This window comes from Mustela erminea, chromosome 3 (genome assembly GCF_009829155.1).
Source record: "Mustela erminea isolate mMusErm1 chromosome 3, mMusErm1.Pri, whole genome shotgun sequence".
NCBI classification, from domain to species: Eukaryota; Metazoa; Chordata; class Mammalia; order Carnivora; family Mustelidae; genus Mustela; species Mustela erminea.
In genome coordinates, this window is record NC_045616.1 from 121,773,972 (window position 1) to 121,778,950 (window position 4,979).

Sequence of the window (4,979 nt, forward strand, 5' to 3'; positions counted from 1 at the left end):
ATTAATAATAAATTTTTTAAAGACAATAACAGGTTTGGGTAGACGTTTCCTAAAATGAGAAGCATGTTTTAGGTTCTTTTTCTGGCTCTGTCCCAAACACAGTGTATCTTTGTATATGATCATTTCCTCTCTCTGAGCCTCAGTTTCAAGATCTACAGAATGAAGAAACTAGTCTGTGCTTTGGATTCTACAATTCTGTGACATCTAAGAATAGAAAAGGAGGAAGGACAGACGGAGAGAGAAGGAAAGAGAGAAACAGGCAGAAGATGCAAGGGGAGGTAGCAAGAGGAGGGAAAGGGGAAGGAAAATGGGACAAAACAACCACAGAGTCATTAAGTGGTAGATCAAGAACTAAGGAAGAAGGCAAATTGAGCCAGAGCCATCAGCGGTATCTGCTTTGGGTAGATCGACAAGGAAAATGGGTTGGCCCAGAAGCCCCATCTGAGTCTTTAGTCTTACCTGAATGAGAAAAACTCTAATGCCCCAAGGGAGACTGTTGCATTTATTTGATGAGCACTAAGTGAGCGGTAATTGTGTGCACGAGCATGTGCTCCATACATCCAGGGAAGAGAGATGCCTGTATATAAACACTACAGCTTAAGGTCAATGGTTGGGTTCTGAAGTCAGACAGATCCTGGCTTGGTGATTGGCTGGGTAAGGTAATCAGGTGAATAATGGCCTCAAAGATATCCACGTCCAAATCCCAGAATCTGTGGATGCTTCTTTATATGGCACCTTGCAGATATGGTTAAATTAAGATACTCAAGATGAGATTATCCTGATTATCTAGGTGGCCCTAATTGAATCACCAGACGTTGATCTGGGACTTCCAGCATTTAGAACTGTGAGGAAGTGAATGTCTGTGTTGAAGCCACCTGGCCTGTGGTGTTTTGTGGTGCAGCTCAAGCCAAGACACACGCGCTGGTTTTGTTTGTCCGTTACCTTCTTCCCATTAGGGCCGTAGCACTTGGCACATGGCAGGGACTTGTAAATACTCGTTAAATGAATGAATGAAACTTCTCCTCTGTGTGGCGTTTCAAGGTGTCTGGGAAGTGGTGAAAGCAGCAGGGCTGGGAAATCAGGAGACCTGGACTGCGTCATAGTTTTGGCCCTGCCCTGGCCCACTATTAATCCACTGTGTCGCTTCCCTCTCTGGGCCTCATATAGTACAGCTATATGGCAAGATAGTACAGCTCAGCAAGATGACCTTTCGAGGTCCCCCAGGGATAAGATCGTATAAGAAAAATAGTTCCCCTGGGGCAACCGGGTGGCTCTATCAGCGAGTCTTGATTTCAGGTCAGTCATGATCTCAGGGTCATGGGCTCGAGTCCTGAATTGGATTCTGTGCTCAGGGGTCAGTGTGGAGTCTGCTTAAGATTCTTCTGTCTCTCTGCCCCTCCCACAACTCATGCATGTGCCCATGAGCATGTTGTATGCTCTCTCTCTCAAAAAAAAAATTATCTCCCCTTTCTGGGGCCCTACTGGTGATTGAGGCACTGTACTTGTCCCTTTTCTCTATTGTTCCTCACTCTTGCCTGGAGAGGTCAAGATGCCCTTGTCAGCATTTCACAGGTGAGGAACACCAAGGCCCGGAGCAGTGACCAGCCCGAAAGGGGAGGAGCGCTTCTAGCATTAAAAACATTGTCCTTTATCCTGAGATTGTGTCCTTCCAGCTTTTGGGGACTGAAATATTCTTTAAGAAATGATTCCCCTTCCCCCTTTTTTAAAGATTTTATTTATTTATTTGGAGAGAGACAGAGAGAGTGGGGTAAGGGCAGAGGGAGGTACAGGCTCCCCAATGAGCAAGGAGCCCGATGTGGGACTCAATCCTGAGACTCCGGATCATGACCCGAGTCAAAGGCAGGTGCTTAACTGACTGAGCCACCCAGATGCCTCAAGAAATGACCCTTTTAAGATACTTACAGAGAAGAATGAGAATTTGGCCATCTATGCCTGTCCCTAAAAGTCATTTGGAAATTTGATAGCTGCATGAAATCCCAAAGTCTTCAACCACATAAATTATGACATGGAGGGGTTTATTAGGATGATGTTTATGATTATTTTGGAGTTTCTAATATACATTAAGCATCGTCAGGGCACACGTTCCAAGAGGCCTGGATTCACATCAGAGCTCAGCCTCTAGTGCCTCTGGCAAGTCAAGTAACCCCCTTGAGCCTCATTTCCTCATCTGTAAAGTGGGGGTGATAACAGGGCCTTCCTTGTATGATGCACGTAGTCTCGGGGCGGTGACGGAAGACTCACTACAGTGAGTTGTGATTATCGGCACATAGGGAGTCGATATGCAGGCAGGGAGAGAGTCATAGGCATCAGCCACAGGCTGGGAAGAACTACTCAAGGAACACGGCTGGGCGATGAATTCCCACCACAGTAGTGGTTTCAGCGTTTCTGAAGTCGCCAACGTCCTGCCTAAAAGAGTGTGATCTGGGGCGCCTGGGTGGCTCAGCGGGTTAAAGCCTCTGCCTTCAGCCTAGGTCATGATTCCAGGGTCCTGGGATCGAGCCCCGCATCGGGCTCTCTGCTCAGTGCAGAGCCTGCTTCTCTCTCTCTCTCTGCCTGCCTGTCTGCCTACTTGTGTTCTCTGTCAAATAAATAAATAAAATCTTTTAAAAAAAAAAAAAGAGTGTGATCTGTCCATTCTAACCAAGTCCTACACCTTCAGGTAAAGCACTTCCCAGCCTCTAACCTGTTAAAGATGGGCAATGACTTTTACCCCATAGCACAGTGGAACTCAAACTCTGGCCGGTGTCAGAACCACCTGGGAAACTTGGTCAAAATGCAACGGCCCAGATTCCCCCTACTTCAATGAGTCAGAGTCTCTCTGTGCCTTATTACCTCCCCAGATGATTCTGATACACACTAGCTTTCAAAGGGACCGTCAAAGAGTGAAAGAAAAAAGGCCGTCTGTTTAGTTTACTCTACAGGGTCATAAAAGATTATTATCATTATTTAAATCTCATTTGTTCCACCCACCGGAGCAATACCAAGTGAGTAGGCTGTGCTCACACAAGGACCATGGGCTCCAACCAAAGAGAGGCTGGGCCTGCAGCTCAGCGCCCAGGGGGGATGAAAAGCACAGGCCCCCAGGGTTCTCAGTGCCTTAGAAGTCCCCTACAACCTAGCACCCAGGGAGAGTGCCCCCCCCCCAGCAAGTTGGAAGAGAGAGAAGCAATACCTTTCCTGGGGTCACAGCAACTTCATGTAAGGGTGGCAGTGGAACCAAGAGCTGCAGACGCTTGGGTCAGTGTTAAAGGGCTTGCTTTGGAGACCCCCACCTGGAAGAAGCCCTCTGGCCGGCTGACAGGTGATACGCCAAGTCGGATGCCTGTAGACAGTGCTCTGCAAATTTCCCTGTAGCTGATGACATCTGGGAAGGGCCCCTAGCAAATTCCTGTATTCCAGCAGCTCCATTCTCAAAGGTCTGAAGATTAACTCAGGCTTCTCACAACCTGGGGAGGAAAACAGGACCTGGCCCATATTGAAACATCTTAAACTCCTTTACAATCTCATTCATCCATCTTGTTGCCTCAGCGGGAGCCAAGATCTGTTGGTGGGATGAAAACTGAGATTAGAATGAATTATAGAACCTCAGTGCTGCGAATGAGCAGGCCCGAGGATGAAGCCTGCCGCCTCACAGACCAGGAATGCTGCCACGTAATGCTGCCAGACGAGTGAAGAGAAGACATTCCAAACCGCAGCAAGTGTCTCAGTTAATTCAGAACAAGAGCCTTGAAGGGTGGAGCCAGGATTCAAACCAGGAGGTCAGTGTGGTGGTCACAGCTGTAGGCTTCTGAGACAGAAAGATCTGGCTAGGGTAGATTTGGGGTTCTGCCAAGGATTAGCGGTGACTTCAGTCAAGCTAGTCTATACCCCCCTAAGCCTCAGTTTCCACATCATAAAAACAGAATGACAATGTTACCCAGAGAAGTAGTTAGGTTTTTTTGAACCTGACGCTTATACCACTTGGGTGGGGATGGGGAGGTGCTTGTAAGGGGTGGAGTGGGCCTTTTTAAGGGAAGGAATACAAAATTACAAATTTGAAATTGCATCCAGGACTTTGGAAGGGGTCCCATGTGAGGGAGGGGCTGGACAAATCTGTCTTGAATGCTACCGGTTAGCTGAGAGATCACTGGAGTAAAGCTCTTGGCCCATGAGATGATGGTACAGAGAGTGGTCTGGCTTGAGTAAAATGCTATAATTTTAAGGAAGGAGGAAATCTTGGCCTGTGCATCTGTGACTGAAGCAGAGATAATGACAGAAAATGAAACACTAGAGAAACCCCCACAAGTCCTTCTTTAGCTGCAGAGTCCTATCCCGAATGTCATGTGCGACCTTAGGCAAATCATATGCTCTCCTGGTGTCTGTGTCCTAGCCAGTGAAATGTGGCTTGGGGTTGTACAGTCTCTGCCCTTTTCCCAAAGAACCCCCACTGCTTTCTCCCTGAAACCTCACAAAAGCTAAGAAGCAGCTAGAGGTGAGTGAGTGCTTGCTTCTTTTCCTCCTAACTTTTCCCAGGGAAGAGGATCTCCCGGAAGGATGCCTTTCAACGGTTGTCAGCCAGTGGGAAGTGGAGCCCTGAACCTGGGATGAATAAGGAGATGGGGTGTGGAGGTATTCTCCTGGAGACAGAAAGAGGGTATTAATTAAAAAGCCTGGTCCCTACTCTTTCACTTTCTGGCTGTGTGACATTGGGCAGGTCTCTTTAGTTCAGAGTCTGATTTCTTCATTATTTAATTTATAGGGATAAATGAGAAAATATAACTAAAGCACTCAGGAGAATGTCTGTCTCTTAGTGAAGTGCTTCATACCTGTTAGTTAGGAAAATGAGGGGTATTGTCACTGCTCTTAGGTGAGGTGGATGACTCCCCTCCCGAATCTGTTCCTGCCTCTCTGTTCTAGCTGCTGGGGCTTCTTGGGGCAGGAGGAGCAAACTCCGGGGGAGGTGGGCGGAGCCTCATTCC